The sequence below is a fragment of the Papio anubis genome, chromosome 4, assembly GCF_008728515.1.
Source record: "Papio anubis isolate 15944 chromosome 4, Panubis1.0, whole genome shotgun sequence".
NCBI lineage: Eukaryota > Metazoa > Chordata > Mammalia > Primates > Cercopithecidae > Papio > Papio anubis.
Window position 1 is genome coordinate 117,114,045 of NC_044979.1, and position 18,563 is coordinate 117,132,607.

An 18,563-nucleotide genomic window follows, 5' to 3' on the forward strand; every position below is an offset into this window, starting at 1 on the left:
AGAAGAGCTTCCGTTCATAGACCTGTCTAACATTTGTTGAGCATCAGCAAGGTGCTGGGTAGCAAATTCCTATTAAATTGAATGTCTTGGTGAAACCCGTCTCTACTAAAAATACAAAAATTAGCCAGGTGTGGTGGTGCATGCCTGTAGTCTCAGCTAGTCAGGAGGCTGAGGCAAGAGAATTGCTTGAACCTGCGAGGCAGAGGATGTAGTGAGCAGTGGTTGTGCCACTGCACTCCAGCCTGGGCAAGAGAGCAAGACTCTGTCTCAAAAAAAAAAAAAAAAAGGAAAAAAAAAACTGAATGTCTGCTCAAATGTCAATATGAAATTCAATGAAAAGAGAAAGTACAGGAATTGGTTTGGGTCTTCCTGCTTGGCACAGCAACTTTGGGCCAAGTAGGTGTCTGGTGAATGTCTCAGGATCACAGACACTTGAGGCTGACTTTCATGCGCTGATTTCCATACATGGAATGTCAAGAAAATAAAACTTTGAACTAAAGTGTGGGCAGGAAGGGCTGAAGCATCGGCTGCTATTATTAATCATGGCCATGACTCTGGCATTCTGGGACTCCCGAGCCTCAATGTGCTGACTGGCCAATTGCCGCGACCACACACAGCAGGTCCTTGCCAAGAGCCTCCTAAAATAAGCTGGAGTTTGTAGTCAGCACATGCCGCACCCCATGGGCCTCCCCCACCTTCTACTTTCTCAACTGTGAAATTGCAAGCATTCCACAGCCAGGGAGCTGCTGGTGGTGGGAAGCCCACGCTGCGTAGGCACCTGGAATTTGAGAGACGTGAGCCACTACCTAACAGCAGTCACCAAGCCTGGCCCAGGAGCCCTCTGGAGGGACCTGCCCTAAGCATGTGCCTCATAGCCCCGGGCTCCAGGCTGATGCACCACCATGGTCAGCAGCTGCTGGCTTTTTTGAAAACACTGGGACAACGTGTTAGGACAGAGTCCTGAGAGGTACTGGGGTGTGGTGCTGAAAACACGCCCACGTAAGGCTTTCTTCTTGTTTCAACCGTGCCCAAGGGAAAGCATGCAGAGAAGCAAGGAGTGGGGAGAGTGGACACAGGGGTATGGGCCCATCTGCAGTGGCCGTGACTCCCATCCTAAAGTCAAGCCTAGGGAAGGGAGGGTCTGGGAGTAGAAATGCTACACAAAATGCTGAAAATAAACCAAGTCTTCAAGGCAGGGAAAGTGATGACAGGACATATGCCATGGGATTCATTCAAGGTAACAGCCTCAGTAACAGCTGCTGTTTTCTGAGTACCTTTTATTGACAGGACAGGAGCATCGTGCATTTTCTCTAATTTTCACAGTATGACCTATTTTCTTGTTTATCTATAAGCAACTGAGGATCAAAGAGAATAAATAATTTGCCCAAGGTCAGGCAGCTGCTAGGCGGTGGAGGTGGGCCTAGAACCCAGGTGCACTGGCCCTGAGGCCTGTGTGCTCCTGCTGGCCCACTGCCCACCTGCTCAGAGAGCACCAGGAGGGCACACACCTGGAGGCTCTGTCAGTGGCCCTGCCCACAAAGAGGTGGCACTGAACTCACATTGCTCTGACCAGGGATCACCGAGTGACCAGGCTTCAGAACAGGCAGAGACTAAAACACCTACTTCACCCAGCTCTGTGCAAATTAAACAAAGGAGACACCTGGAAAGACTGGCCTAAATTATAAGGCACGTGCAAATATCACCTCTACAATTTCAAAAATGGAAAATGCAATCCATTTGTTAATGCAATCACTAGGCGATTGCGAAGTAGAGTGGTCCCTTGAAGAAGCTCTGGCATCAGATGGACACTGGTTCAAATCCCAGCTCTACCCTGAGTCCACCCTTAGGGTTCTACCAACTGGTGCATTCACCTTGACCTTCAGCTTCCTGGCTATAAAATGAGGGTGTGGGTAGATGGTTCTATGAAAAGGTTGACCTGAGAATTAAACGGCATAGCACAGGGGTGAGTGTCTTTATAGGCCCTAAGTAAACATCAATTTAATTTGGTTTCTGTTTAGATTTCCTGTTACCAGGAAAATTTAACAAATGTAAGACCTGGTAAATCCTTCTTGCTGTTTTCAGAGTGTGAGAAGGAGGTGCTGATAAACAGCTTCTGCTCCGTGAAAATGACAAAGACTACTCCTCCTCCCCACGATGGAGGGTGCTGTATGGCCATCAACCCAGTCCCTCCCACACCTGGCTGGCAGCCAGGACACACACTGCAGGGCCACTCAGCCCGCGGCATGAGCCTACCCACTACAGTCACAGATTTCACACTACTAAGTCTATATGACTCCCACACCCTTCTCCCTAAATCTGAGTTAAAATAAATTGGCACAATGACATAAAAAAAAAGCCCAAGAATGAGTTGTAAAACAATTCTTCTAATCTAAATTAAAATGCTGTCAAAAAGGGCTTATTAATCAGTCTGAGGTGGAATCCTTCAGCTAGCTCCCTGCCCTGCCTGCTAAGAACAGTACATGATTAGAAGGCTCCATACCAAATGGTAAGGCAGAGGATAGTCCCTCTCCTGTGGGAGGGTATGAATAATCCTATTTTATTAGTGGTAGAAACCTTAAAATAATAATACATGCATTAAAAACAACAACATTTCCATTACCATTGACTATACACTCCATCTATGTCAGGCCCATTCTGAGCCCTCCAAGCGGGGTCTCATCAAATCCTGACAGCCCAGGTGGTGTTCAACCACCTTCCTATTAATACATGAGAGCACAGCCATGGGACAGAGAGGGTCCAGTCCAGCCCTATCCAGCGTCAAAGACAAGGCTGGACTCCTGCTAAACTTCCTGCTACATACATATGTAGTTTTCTACATCAGAAAATGCCCAATAAATGTTAAATGGACAGGAAAAGAATATGAAGCATTATCAGGTGAATTCCAAGATAGGACTGGTCAAGCTTCTGAATCACTCGGTGGCAACACAGATCTTTCTAAAGGTGCAGAGCTCTGGGTAGGCCATCCCAGGAGCTCCACAGACAACCCCCTGCACCTACACCCCCGTGGTCTTCAGTGGGGGCAGGAGAGTCAGCCTCAGGGGGAGGGAAGGAGAAGGGGCCTCTGGAACACACTGTTCCTATCCTGTTTTCTTGTAAAGGGCTATCACTTTGCAAAAGGAAGAACTTGAATTTCAGTTGGACAAAGGAGATGGCTGTTTCCCTTTATCCTTAAAGATGGGATCCCCATTCCACCATTTACTCTGTGTGCGTTCCTGGTCATGACATTCAGGCTGTTCAGTTTCCCGGTTTTACATTTATAAAACGGAATGCTTCCTATCTTTCAATGGAATGAAAGACACAAAGATGCTTTCCATCTTTGGCTCCAAGTAAGAGCACTCATAACTACTATTAAAGGCTCTTCCCATAGTGGACAGGGCCTGGCATCCGCTCCCTGGGCTCATCTCTTCACTGCCTGCCCTGTTCCTAGCAGTCCACTGCAAGCATGCACCTGCCCTGGGGCTTTGGCTCCTGTCCCTCTCTGCATCTCATCTCCCTCACCTCCTCAACAGGTGCTGCCCTGACCACCCTTTCCTCACTGGGTTTTTATCCAGAGTACATACTTGCATTCAGAAGAACTGCACCTTCACACACGGGGACTCAGGCTCATTGAGGGCAGGTGGTTTGCTTTATTTTGCTCTCTCTTACATTTCTAGCATTAGAGAACAGCTTCTGACACCAGGTGAGTATTGAGTGAGAGGCTAAAAGTTTGAGCTTTTTCACACATGACAACATCTGGGGAGCTATTTTGGAAAGCTCAGCTGCCTTAGCAGGCAAAACAAACAAGCAAAGAACCACCACCAACCCAAACCAAACACACACACAGCCCACAAGGATCTGAAGGTAGAAGAGCCGTGCAGCCCTTGGCCACCTGCAGCCCAGGTGTCCCCGTTCTCTGGGCCTTTTCCCAGGCAGCACAGCCAGGTCCGCCCATTCGTGAGAGGCGGAAACAGGGCGGCCATCGCTACTGACCTGGCTGGTCTCCAACTGACAATGAACACAACTGGAAAAGTAAATGAAGTCACCCAATTTAAGGGTTCTAAATTCCAAAGAAAACAAAAGTCGTGACCCTAAAGGTTAGCCCATTTGCCCATGAAGCAGGAAGCAGGATATCCAGGGGACATTTGAACATTATCTGGACACAATGTGCTCGGAACCAGGGGCACGAATATTAATGAGACAGAGCCCTGGCAAACAGCAGATGCAAGCAAATGGCACCATGCTAACTGTCATTTCCAGTCTCCTTTATCCTCCTGCCACCTGTGAGGTTGGCGTTTCATTGCTCAAACCCACACAGCTCCAAGTGGCAGGGCTGGGTGAATATCTGTCTTCTGACCTCTGTATCGTCTATCTTCTCACCTATGAAACTGTTGCCTCTACACTGGGCGCATAGGAAAGAGCCTCACCTAAACACTTTCTGCCACTGTTATGCTTTCTAAGACTCAATGCAAAAGCTGCAGGACAAGAGCAATAAAAAGAGAATCCTGCCTAGAAATGAAACCTAACAGGGGTGTGGAAGCAGGGTCATTGCATGGCTGACTGCCAGTCTTGCCAATGAGAAACCAAACAGGAGCCCACACCTTGTTGTCTGCAGCCCCCAAAGGCGCTGATCCATCATTAAAGGACACCCTCCTTAACTGATGGCAGAATGCTACTGATAATATGGTTCTGGTTTGGAAAAGTGACGTAGAAAGTAATTTTCTGCACCCAGACCAGAGAAAGGACATAGCCAACAAAACTCCCATCTGTGGTTCCTGGACATGGGTTGTCGGTGGGGTTCCTGGTGCCCTGACGAACTCCTAGGGGCAGGGAGGGTGAGGAGCCCCTACTAGGTGAGGGAGGCTGCAGGGCTTCAAGTCTCCACTCTGTCTCTGACACCTGACGTGCTATCAGGGCTGACACTGCTGTGAGGAGGTGGTGGGGTAAGGACAGAATTCTCAAAGGTGGGGTCCTGCCACTCGTCTGCCCCTTCCACCTTTTTATATCCTTAAATAACATATTTTAACATTTTGCTTCCATCTCAAAGGGAGTATGGGGAAGTCTGAATCAACCCTCATTCTGCAAATTTAGAACCTGATCCCAGAGTGGGAGGAAGTAACTCGCGGGGATCCCATAGCTCTTCAGCTGCGGATGCAGGAGAACCTTTCCACATCTCAGTCCAGGGTAAATCATCCCATTCGGTGTCCCCTTTCCCTTGCGTTGCCACCAGACCCAGCCAACAGCACCAAGGACCTCCCCTCCCAAGGGAGCCTGTCCACTGTCTGGCAACGATTTCCTTGTGGCCGGATCTTAGTTCAAAATCCAACAAACATAAATATGGCTCTGAATGACTTCCGCTGCATGACATACCAGTGAAGTTTATCGCCTGGAAAAGGACCAGAAGGAAGAAAATACAGAACAGACATTCTTGTCTCCTTGGAGGACCTGCAGCAACAGACTTCCTCACCCACCCTCCCTGCAGGGAATCCTTCTCTTTCCACCCCAACCCTGGTACTGAAACGTGGCTTTCCCACAAGGAGGCAAGAGAGTAAGAGGCACTCAGAAAGTATTTCAAAAGTCACTCAAAAAATGGACAAGACAAAAAAATATATGTGAAAATATCCCTTCCATCCCGGCTGAAAACAGATTAGGCAATGCCCAACTGTGCTCCCCGGCAAGCTAACAATCAGCTGGCCAAAGGGACGGTTGACCTCACACTTCAGCACCCTCCATCATCAATCACTTAGCAACCAAAAATACTCATCACTGATCTGTAATCCACTGAACTGTCCACTGGCCCTGCTTCCAACAGAAAGTTGATTTGAAGCAAAAGAAGGACAAATCTGATAGATTTATGAAGCGATGTAGAACCTTTCCTTTTTGTAGGTACTGATGCTAAGAATCCCATATTCTACTTTTTGCGACAGGTGTGCTTAAAAAGTAACTTTTCATTTCAAAAGAACTAACAGTATCCTCCCTGAAACTTTTTAGTTTCAAAGGAGAAACTAGAAAATTCTTCTGCATGAAAGTTGGTAAGAGTTGACTAAGCACTGCTATGATTGCTAGTCATAAATGGGGACTTAGAAGCAATATTCAGCCCAGTCCTGATGATGTGCTGCAGCATGGACCAGCCCCCTTGGGGAACAGAGAGGAACAAGAGATGGAAAGGGTGGTGGGCACATTTCACGGCATCTGAATAGACAGATCAACAGAGGCAAGGGAAAGACCGAGTGGCGTGTGAGAAGAAAAGCACCCACTGATGCCGAAGCGGCCACCCTCAGGTGAGCCAGGTGAGGCTGCAGGAATTGGCATCTTCATCACCTGACGAACAGAGAGAATTCTGGAAACACCCTTCTCCTACCACTCAGCTGACCACCTAAAGACAAGGCCACTGTGCAAGCTCCTCCCATGCTCCCAGCACACTGTTAGGCCCTAGGGATCCCACTCAATTCCCAAAGCAATTCTGTGAAGCAGGAAATGGGAAGTTCATTTTACAGATGAGAAATCAGAGGCTGAGAGAGCCTGCACTAACATTAATGATTTTTTTACAAGCCTACTGAATAGAACATCTGAAATTTAAACCGACCTCCCGCCAACTCCAACACCCATTATTTCCATCCCTTAAAAATGATAAAATTCTAATCTTAGTCAATCACGTTTATATTTTACAGATATCTAGATCAAGACACACACACACACACACACACACACTCATATACACCTCACTCACTCCTCAGAGACTATCAAGCGATTTGTGCTTTCCTCTCTAACTCCTAAAATGATTCATTATCGGGGACAGACCCCTGTGCTGCCACAGCTGCTGTAGTGATGGTCAGTTTTATGTTCTGTTTCTTCAAGCAAGTGCATTTCTATCCTCACAATTAGTGGATCAGGTGCTGCTCCTAGCATGGACTCTTCAGCACCCCCACACGCCCATGGTACCAGCAGCCCCATTGGGGTCAGGAGCCATGGATATGCCAGAGGTCCCACCTGCGCCTGGACCACCACAGGGAACAGGTAGCTTCTCCAGACACAGCCAGGACCCATCCTGTCCCCAGATCGCCCTCAAATGACTCACTTGGGACCAGCCCAGCTGAATCAATTCACCATATCCAAACAATCCCAATAAGTGGAGGTTTATTGGAATTGTGTCTGCAGCTGCAAGTGCCCATGGTAAGGCTCTGACAAGCACAGCCCAGGGAAAATACTGAAGACAGAGAGGCTTTGGTTTCAAGAACGAGCACTCGTCTGCAGGCGGTCCCCTGGAGGGGTCTCAAGGACTATGTACGACTCCACGTAGGTGACATTCTGGGGTGGAGACATTGTGTTTGGACACAAATGGCTGTGGTCAGGGCCAGGAGAGGAGTGGAGGCTGCAAAGGGTGCGAGGGATGGTTTGGGCAACAGAAATATCTGTGTCTTGATAGTGGTGGGAGTGTCATGGCATAATGTTTGTCAAACTCAGACTACTGTATACTAAATAGAGCACATTTTACTGCATGCAAATTGCACCTCAATTAAAACAACCGTTGTGAGATCAAGACAGAAATGAGACTCACAGCACACTAGGCCCCAACCTGAGGTGGCTCCTCTTGATCTCCTCCCTTCCTCCCCTCTTCCTCTTCTTCCCCCTCCTCCCTTTCGTCCTCTTCGTCCTCCTCCCCTTCCTCCTTCTCCCTCTCCCCCTTGCCCTCCTCTCCCTCTTTAAAGGCCTTCCCTCCTCTTCCTAAATTCCATGAGACAAAGGAAACCCTCTCTCCTTGGGATAGCGATCATAGTCCCTTTGCACCTCACTGTCACATAAAGCATCTTTTGACATTTCCAATGGAGTGATTCATGTGCACACCTTCCCTCCCCTTCTAGACGTTCTGGCATAACCCAGGCTTGAGTCCTGGCTTCATCATAGCTGTGTGACTTCAGATGAATGAATCACTCAGCCTCTCTCTCTGTGCCTCACTTTCCTTGTCTGTTGCGAAGCAACCTGGAGAAGGGTGTGTTTGCTGGTATCAGCTCCCAGGACTACTGGGGTGCAACACGAAAGGCACGGCACACAGCAGGCACTGGGCAAACCCTTCTTTCTGTGCTTTCCCCCTCCCTGGTCAAGTGAAGAATTCCCGGAACTCACATGTGATTCACGTGTGGACCCTCTGGGTGCAGAGCTGAGGGACAGAGGAGTGCTCCATGAACATCTAATCAGTGAGTACACAGAAAGCAGGTCCACTGACCTCCCGCCTCGAGAATTACCCTGAAGAATTGTTCTCTAATATAAAGCTATGATAAGAGATGGGTTTTAAAAAACGTATTCAAAAGTTCTGTAAGTCATTTTTTAATACGACTCAAATTGTCCCAGGCACCAATTTTGCTAACCATCCACCCAGTGCGACTTTATGGCCAAGCTGCCTGGCTCAGGCTCTTACCAGCTGTAAAACTGTTTTCCCACCCCGTACTTTTTTTGTTTCCTCAGTCACTGACAGCAATGATGGCAAAAGCAGCAGTGATAAGCTAACTGGGCAACTACTGTCTTCCAAGAACTTCACCTACTGCCTCATTTGAGGCTCAAAGCAAACCCAGAAGGGACATGGGTTCTCCTCTGTTGAACCTATGAGGTTAGGGGGCTGCAAGGGACCAGAACATGTCCAGGTTTCACAGGGAGACGGGTAAGGGTGATCTGGCAGATCGTGTCATGCACGTCCATGGTTCCCATCACTGCATCACATGACCTCCCCTCGCAGAGAGAGAACATTTCTCCTGGATTTGCTAAATCAACTGACACATGAGCGATGGGCACCGGCGCTGGACTTGTGAGTTTTCCAGTAGACTATTCAGTTGATGGGTCTGAGGCTGCACAATGTGGAACAGCCAGCGGGGGTTTCAGTGCTGGTGAGGACAGGTGCTGATGGACTGCCTGGATTTCAGGCTCCGCAGCATGGAAGAGACCATCACCAAGCTAGGACGTCTGAAAACTAGGCTGTGGCCCAGAGCACAAGGCAGTGTTGAATGGGGTTAACAATGAGGCAAGGAGCATTCTCGCATCTGAAGCCAGGAGGGGAGGTACGGGTAGCCCTGGCGATGTCCCAAGGGTACCTGCTCCCTGGAGGCCTGGTAGGAGCTGCAGGCACAGAAAGACCTTCCCAGTCAGGAAGCGATGTCTGAGCCAAGAGGTTCCTTCTCAAGGGGTGTTGTATTGTCTTATCCACAGCATATGCAAAAATCACTCTTGTTTTTTCCATGTGGACATTTATAATTAGAGCATGTATAACCTCTCACTAAAACAAGGTTTGCTTTAATTTTATTACAGTAGAATTCTGACTCTTTGCTAATTAATAATTTTTGGACTTTGTATTAAATCATTTTCTACTCCAGAGAAAAATCAAGAGCTAAGAAATGAGGACTACACTTGGGTCTTTGAGAACATTGCTTTTAATCTACTAAATCAGAGACCCTATGACTTTGATATATTTCCTCTTTCTTTTTTTTTTTTTTACAAAAAATAAAAGACGGTAATAAACTCTACTCTGTAGGGACAACTCTTTCTCTCCTTAGGCGGAATAACTCCATTCTAAGGCATTGTTCCCTTGGTACGTCAGCCTCATCTTGAGAGTGAACTCCTTCCCAAGCCCCCAGACCCCAAATCACTGTCTGAGTTGCCAGGAGGGGAGGCGCCCAGCAGGACAGAGACTGCAGCGCAGCAGCGGGACACCTTACTGAGACTGCCCAAGGGTGCTGGAAAATCCCTCCCTCTGGAGTAAAGCTGAGCTCCTTGCTCACGCTTTCTAAAAACGAGGCTGACTGTAAATTCTTAGAGAAATACAGAGCAAAAAAAAAATTAACAAAAGCCAGAACCAGAGCAGAACCTTCCACACAGAAACGCCTGCCCAGCCACAAACCGCCTCTCCGGGAAGGGAAGGCACCCCACTGCAGAGCAGGAGCGACTCGGGAGTTGGGCCAGATTCCAAGGGCTCCCGTGGTCTCCTGGGTGAGGCTCTGGAATGTGGCGATAAAGGAGCGCTATGCTCCGAGTGAGGCTGTGGCAGGCGAGTCCCGGACGCTGCCAAGGTGCCCCTACAGCCGCACTGACAGCAGGGCAGGCCAGGGCGGCTCCCCGGGCAGACCTCTCACACCAGCACGCTGGTGCAGGCTCAGCATTCAGCAGGCGCCTATCTCAGGCCTCTGACGGGGCAGCCCAGTTCCCTTTTGGGCACTCCTAACTGTGAAAACACTAGGGCCCAAGCCCAGAGGAAAAGAGGAGGTCCTGTTGGCCTTATCTGAGGTCACCCAAGCCGCCTGGCCACGGAGGCGGCCAGAGAGCTTACAAACGCCATGTCAGACCATCACTGAACTCCTCCCCAAAAAGAAGTCGGTAAGTTAAGACACCTCCAGCTTGCAAACCAATAAAGGCATTCCTGGACAAGTCCTGAGCGACATTCCTTCTTGCCCGGTTAAAGCATCCGTTCTGCTGACTATTCCACTCCATAACACCCTCTCCTCCTGGCTAGCACCAGCTCTTTCCCTCTGGAAGTCTTGGCGAGTTGGTAAATCTCAGCAGGCACACAGCTCAGTTTCACATCTTTGTAGCCTTACAGAAGCCACACAGACGCACACATGCACACACAAACGCACCGCACAGGAACAGACACACGCACACATATGCGTGCACACACAAATGCTCCCTGCTTACCTTCCTTCAAAACAGCCCAGCGGCTCTCTCAGTCTGCACTTCTGAGCCCAGTTTTCCTTGACACAGGCCTTCACAGCAGGACAGTGGCACGCCAGGGGAGGGCAGAGGCACGCCACGTCCCTCCCAGGCACCTGGCCTCCCACTAGTGTAGAAGGTAAAAGATTTCCTTGGCTATGCAGGGACTTTGATTCCGCCAAAAAGGCCAGGGCAATGTAAACACGAGGGTGGGGTTTGGTGCACTCAGGTTGAGTGAAATTTGAACTCCGGAGGCTGAGGAGGTGGAGAAAGGAGCTCCTCCTGGGAGTCCCTCACCAGGCTTCTGCGTTCACTCCTGAGCGTTCTGAACTGACGTCCAGGAGCCAGCACCAACCCACGCGGCTTACAAAGCACAGTTTCAGCCTCCTTTTGCTTTCTTCAAAGTAACCAGGCGGAAAATCTTTGCCACACATGCTCCGTCTCCTGGGAGTTGTCTCTCTGTCTTTTGTGCGGGATGTGGCTAAGAGTACAGCGTGAGTGTTCATTGCACACAGCATATTTTGTGTGGTTAGCCCAGAGCTCTATGTTCTGTGTACAGTGTAGCAGATCCTTTTCATCTCAGGCCTCATTACATTCAACGTAGGTGGGCTTCAGCCAGTGGCTTACTCTTTGCTTTGGCTCAACATGGGCCACAATACCAACCACACACTTTCTTTACTCTTTAAATGAACAGAATATGACACAGCACACAAGCAAAAGCCCATTCTGATGCCTTCAGGTTCCCAAAGCACAATGGAAACCCTTTTAAAAATCACCAGTCAGCCATCCAGGGGAGACAGGACATACCTGGGCTGAAAGCACAGGCAGAGGGTAACAAGTCTTCAATATATCACCCGAGATGGCCACATTGGCATATGTCACTTACAGGAGGTTAAGACAAAACTCAGCGCACCCTTGAAAGAAAAAATCTCTTTTAGGATGAGACATAATGCACTTATTGTGCAAGAAGTTCTATTAAATTTGGTATTCTTTAAAGGGTATTGGCTAACCCACCTTCCTATCAAGAGTACCGAAATTATTGTTACTATTCTGCAAATGGCATGATCGCTGCAATAAAGGCAGTGACTAACATCACAAAATAGTTTGCTTTAAAGAATCTTTTAAATCTTGCATCAAAAGAAAAGAGATTAGGAGCAGTGAATATAATGCAATGAATGTCCGTGTCTCCAAACTGTAGCTAACTGTATGTCTAGATATGGCCAGGGGGTCCCAGCCTCCTACAGGATGCAAATTTTAAAATCAGACCATTGCATCACAAAACTGTGCAAGAAAAGCAACAGCCAAGGTACCTTTATCCATTTCTAATAGAAAGAGGCAGCAGGATTAGTTATATGTTCAAAAGGAGTGTTTCCTTTCATGTTGTTCTGGGTTGGGCTTGATTTGGGTGGGGTTGGGGTTTTTGTTGTTTTGTTTTTCGGTGGCTGAGGGCGAGTTTTCTTCATGTGGATGATAGCTTTGTAAACGGGCTGCCATAAGCCTTTGTGAATATATGGCAACGGGCACCCACTGGTCTTCAGATCTTGTTTATGTAGCTGGCGGCCACTGAGCAGGCAGGCTCAGAACGCTCTCATTTTCTACACGTTCCCTGCTAATGGGTCTTGATTACATGGAGCCTGTTCAGGCTGTTAGTATTAACTTCTCTTGAAACAAGGAGGTCTTTTGAAGCTTTGCTGATGTTTGGCCAGAGGCAGTTCTGTGGCTCAGAGTGTTTTGAAAGGCCCCAAGCCTTTTCACCCTGAAGGGTTGTAATTTTGTGCAGCAGGCTGGCCAGTCGACCCTTAGTATATGCGGCGGATTGGTTCCAAGACACCAGCACCCCCCAGTCTCCCACCACAACCTGTGAGTATACCAAATCTGTACATACTCAAATCCTGCAGTCAGCCTCGAGGAACCTGAGTATAGGAAAAGTGGGCTTTCCATATACACAGGCTTCTCATCCTAAATAGACTGTATTTTCAATCTGTGTGTTGGCTGAAAAAAATCTGCACATAAGCAGACTCACACAGTTCAATTATCGTTCAAGGGACCACTGTGTAGCTAATGAAGAAAAGACTTGTTGAGTTTCCCGAATATCTCTGAAAATAGCAAGTGGGACAGGAGGTTGGCAGTATGTTTAGTGCCACTCCTATTCGGGACTCCCTAAAGGCAGAAGAAAATTCCAGAATGGGAAACCAATTAGAAGGATGAGAAAAGATGTGGAAATTTCAAAAAGTAGTGGGAAAGATCAGAGGTATAAGACTCTCCTAAGGCCAAAACACAGACAAGAATGTTCACAGGCAGCATTATTCACACTAGACAAAAAGTGTTAAGAGCCCAAATGCACACCAGCCAACAAATGAATAGGCAGAGTGTGATGCGCCCACACAGTGGCACATCACAGCCATGAAAGGATGGAGTGCAACAAGAATGAAGCTGGAACACTTAGGCTGAGTGAAAGAAGTGAATCACAGAAAGCCACTCATTGCACGACTCCAAGGAGTGAGACGTCCAGAATAGGGAAACACAGAGAGAAGGAAAGTAGCTTCACGGTTGCCAGGGGCTGAGGAAAGGAGGAACTGGGAGTGACTGCTCATTGAGTACAGGGCTTCTTTTAGGGTGATGAAGATGTTCTGGAATTAGATAATGGCAACAGTTCCACAACCTTGTGAACGTACTAAAAATCAATGCCTTGTATACTTTAAAATGGTTAGAATGGTAAATTTATGTGCCGTGAATCTGATCTCAATACATAAAAAAGAATATTCTCAGGCTAGAAACCACATGGTAACAAGGGCATATTTAGCAAGGGCAACCAGCCCGAGGCTCCCACGTGCACTCAGGTTTAATGCAAAGCATCTGGGGACAGAGGCAGGCTCTGACCTCGGGTAGACAGGGGATTTCTGCAACAGAGTCTGCGGCATACAACATTCAAGGAGAGAGAAGACACTCTCTTCTGTGCGCTGGTTACCGGAATGAAACCAACGCTGTGATCAGACCATCCTCTAGTGCAGGGTTCCAGGCCAAAAGAAAGCCACCCACCTAGACAGATCAGGGTGTGGCTTCTGAGGAGGCCATTACCCGGACTGCAGGTCAGAAGCTGCTGTGCAGGGCCTCCCGTGAAGTTCCTCCTCATGAGGAGAGACACATGAAAGTGACATCTAAATTCACATAGCTCCTGGTAGAAAGTTCTGACTTGAAAACATGACACCACCAACTTTCAACAAATGGAGGTCCCTCCAGCCCCTGACCGCCCTTTCTCCCCACTGTCTCCACCGTTTGCTCCTTTCTGAACTTTTTTTCCAAGGACACGTCCTCCTGAGCTGACATCCCTACCTGTCCACTACACTGAGTCTGTGTGATCCCTTCTCCAATGTCAGTCCCTTCCCCATCCACCTGGGCAGACAGGCCCGTCCCAGGGGCTCTCTGGAGGGGCAGCTGTGTGCCCAGAGGCCAGGAAGGAGCAGCCTGTGCCTCCTGCACTCCACTTCAGAACACTTTCACCCAAAACTCATTTCTCTCTGGAAACTGGTACCCCTGGCTACAGCGTTCTCCAGCCCCGTGGGCTGCCACTGCCCCTCACTTCCCAGCCCATCCCCCACACGTCCATGCCTCCCTGGGTCTCAGCTCAAACACTCTCATCACAGGCATTTCTGTGGTTTCTCCTGGGAAACTATCAACATTTTATTGGGACCCTCGCCTTGACTCTGGACTTTAGAGAACTTTCTTTGGTTTCACTTTAGAATTTCTCATGACATACCCTCAACTTCCTCTAAACTTCGAAAGCCCTGAATTTTTCAGGAGTGGCAGCCAGGCCTCTCCTTTCTCTAGCAGCCTCTACAGCTCCCTGGCTCCTGCTCTTCTCTGCATGTATCCAGTCCTTCCCTCAGCACACTGGAGTCGGGAGCCAATGTATGTTTAACTCCAGCACCAAATTTAAGACATCAAGGGCAACACAGATCCACGGTACTTCCTCTCCTAGCCCATCTAGACCCACAAGGCCTGCTGTCTCCCTCACCTGTGGCCCATGTCCATGCCCTTGCTGATGTGCATGCCTCTGAAAGCAGCTCTACCAGTGTGGCGTCCACACATTACTGAGCACCGCCCACCCCAGCAACCACCTGTTTCCAGGGGAAGCTCCTCCAAGCTGTCCCAGCTTTCAATACCTCCACTCCCCAGACTGTTGTCCACTCCCAGCAGACAACCTCGCCTGCCTTGCACAGGTCAAGTGATGCCACAGCCAGTGAACTCACTCCTAGTCAGCTCTCTACCCTTCTCTGCATCTTGGCTCCTGCACTGGGCACCCTGCCTTGGACACACTCATGGTGCTCTCAGCCTCCTGCCTCTGTGAATCCAGTCCCTGCCTGCACTGAGCTCGGCACATCGGCAGAAGGAGATTCACAGCCGGCGACCAAGTCCCCACTCCTGGCTTCTCCAACTAGCCCTCTGACCTCTCCGAGTGTGGTAAGGATTAAATACGTCAATGCAAGCTGCATGCTCGGAAGGTTGTGCGGCTCGTGAGCAGCACTCAGCAAGGGTGAGCTCTGATAACAACAACCATTAGCCATTCCAGCCCTGTCCCGGCCTCTGCACGGAGCTGTGCCGTCCAATTCAGCTCTGTATCTGCAGCACCCAGCACTGCCTGTGCTCAGTGAGGCAGGGAAGGGATGGAGACTGCATCCTGGGTCCTACAGAGCCTGCCTGGCAAGCACACGCGGCCTCTGGTTCTCTTTGATGAGCTTCCCAGAAGTTGACCACTCTGCCTTTACTCCCCAGGTGACCTACCCGAATCCTCGGACTTAACGATTAACAAGAGAGCAATATCTTACGTGTACAGGAATAAAGAATGAACCCCCAATACTACGAGAAAGATGGTTTCCTCGCAGCCTCTGCCCACCCTCGGGAAAGCACCCAGAATGCCCATCACTCGGTGGCTCCCCTGCTGCTTTTCCTTCTGCCTTATCCTAGTCAGGGGCCCAGCAGCATCCCGGACTCACTGCTACGAGTTCAGGGGCAATGTACGGCTATAGCTGCCACCAAAGGACAGCTGCTGAGATCTTGGCATAATTCCCACAATCAATCAACGCCAAATCTTGCTATTGTTCTAAGAACCATTTGGCCTAATTTCAGTAAGAATATATCCCAGGTCACAAATTAGCTCACATTCACACTGACAAAAATAAATACTATTGAATTTTCATAGTATAATTTTCCATAGACTGTCACCACCATGAATCCTAAATTAATTCAACTTTCCATGGTGAAGTCTGAAAGACCACGATGTCAGAGGGTGTATTTTCCTTGTTAAGAAATCATCACTATGCACTTGTAAAGAAACACTAAACACATCTCTGGCTCTTGGTATGTGGAAAAAAACTTCTTGGGGACAGTTGTACACTCCTCCTGGGCCCTATCAACTGGAGGGGATCCCCCCACATCCACAACAGGCAGGTGCAGGCAGAACACACACAGGACATTTGTTGGGGACGCCCTCCTCCTGCCCACAGAAACCTGTTTTCTCAGCTCCTGGGGTCAATGACTTTCCCTGCACTTCGCGTCAGTCTCTTGGGTCCTAGGGATTTAAATCTGGGCTCCCAATTCCAGCCAGAGCAACTGTCACTGGGTGTCCACCCTCGACAGGCCTTGACTTTGGCCCCCTCTCTGTGACATGCTCTTATCACACCCCTGGCTCACACAGCAAAGTGGTCACCGTCTCCTACCCTGGTCCGTGGACCTCTATGCCAGGTCTCCCCAACGGAGAGCAAGGCTCTAGGTATATGGCTGTGCTGAGGCAACAAGCCAGGCGGTCTCAGCTTTGCTCAGCCTGGCGTGCATCCCCGTCCAGCACAGTGTCCACAGGGGGAAAGGAGTGCTGTGGAAACCAGCTTTCATCCACAAAGTAGGTCAGATTGCTCCTATCAGCAAGATAAACTGAGCAAGTCTGAAGATCCCTTAAAGCTTGCTTTTCTTACATAAAAGCACAAGCTGCCATTGTATCAACCCTGTTTTTCAAGAAATAGGTGGATGTTTTACATAAAATGTCCTCTGCAATCTGTGCTATGTTAAAAAATTTACGTGGGGAACACACCCACTAGTCTCTGACACCTATGCCTTCTATCTCACATGCCCTGCACCCCACGGCATCTTCGGTAACAGTAACAGAATACAACAACGGCATCCCCTCTGTCCTTGGACCTACAGAGAGAATAAGAGACAATTTACATGCAACTGAATGCGTGTTTAACATCAACTATCTTGTTTGTCAACATTTAAACACAATTTTAACTATCTAAAGTCCCAGAATTAACCGTATAGGGCCAGGGTGCCCAACTTTCAATAGCAGAACTTGATCTTCAAACAAATCTTTATGCAGAAACCAAACATGAAAAACAGAAAAAGATCAAGGTGGGACTGGGGCTGTGGAGGGTTCTGGCAGAAGTGGATGGAGAGAGGCTGGGGCTGCTCCTTAACAACCAACTTGGAATCCTGGAGCCACAGGCATGGAGTTTGAAAGCTGCTGACCCCAAGAGTGTTGTTACTCCTAAGGTCAATGCCAGTACCAAGAACATCGCCATAAAAGGCAGGAGAACATTTGCTTAAAGGGAACGTGCATGTGGATGGTGGTCTCCTAGCCCAGATGGCCGAATGGGGCCAGAGACGCAGGCCATGAGGGTGCACCTCCGTGTAAGGGTCCCTGTCCCCATAAGGGACAAAGGACCCAAGTCAAAGAGATTGTCCCAGTTGCCCCTTTTGTATGAACACCTCCCTTTTCCCCTAAGTCATCCATAACCTTTCCCTCCCCTAGGAAGCCCTGGCAGCTGTCTTGCAGCACTTTCCAAAGAAAGGAGTAGATGAGACAGTCTTGCATGTGTAATCTAAAAGGCCTCCCCAGATATTCCTTTAAGCCTGAAAGAGAAGAGCCAGAGCACACACAAGTCCTATTCTTCCAGCCAAGGGCTGAGGAAGATGATGAGCATGACCCTGTGGGCCAGGCACACAGAAGGGTGTGCATGTGAGGAAGAGACTCTGCTTTTCTTCAGTCCCAGCCTTGTTCTCTCTCACATTTTGGTTCTGTTTATCAAATACTTAAAAGTCAGCAGGTGCTCTCTTTCCCTGACTTGGCACAAGTGCAATTGCAGGCTCTTACAGAGAGGCAAAATGAAGTTGCAGCCCTGCCTCTTTCAGGCAATGGAGAGAAAGGTTCTGCCCAAGGAAGACACAGATGAAAACTCAGCAGGTTTGACTGAGTGCCATTCAGGCTCCCTACTCACACCAGGAGATGGGCAGAAGACCACATCTGGGAAGAGGGGCTTGACTGAGATGTGACTTGGAAAGGAGTGGCAGCAAGGGCCTTGTAAGAAGAATAAGGACCAAACCCTCACTACACCAGGGTCTACACACACACTGCTGCTCACGCTGGGTGTGGGAAGCTTGGTGCTCAGGGTCCCAGGGAGACTGTAGGGATGGAGCCCTCTTCCAGATTCACGTCTCAGGGAATCCGCCGGCAGAAGAACAGTCAAGGTTGTAGTCCCCATAGGTGGGAATTAGAGTCCAAAGATCTGCAGCTTTGGGGAAGGAATGCAGGGCAGGGGCATGAATCATTGCATGCATGTTGGTTAAGTGGGCAGGGTCACCAAAGAGCGGTGGAGATACTGACCACAAATAGCAGAGGAAAGTGAAAAAAGATTAAGAAGCACAGCTCCACTGGACTCTAAGAAGACACAGTAGGCCAGGCACAGTGGCTCACACCTGTAATCCCAACACTTTGGGAGGCCCAGGTGGGCAGGAGATCGAGACCAGCCTGGCCAACATAGTGAAAACTCCATCTCTACTAAAAATAGAAAAATTAGCTGGGCATGGTGCAGGCACCTGTAGTC

At 49.0% G+C, this 18,563-nt stretch overlaps 1 protein-coding gene across 17 annotated transcripts in view; it reads right to left on the minus strand.

Moving 5' to 3' along the window:
- TNS3 (tensin 3) overlaps positions 1-18,563 on the minus strand; it is a 309,033-nt gene that overhangs the window by 90,065 nt on the left and 200,405 nt on the right. The window lies entirely within an intron of this gene.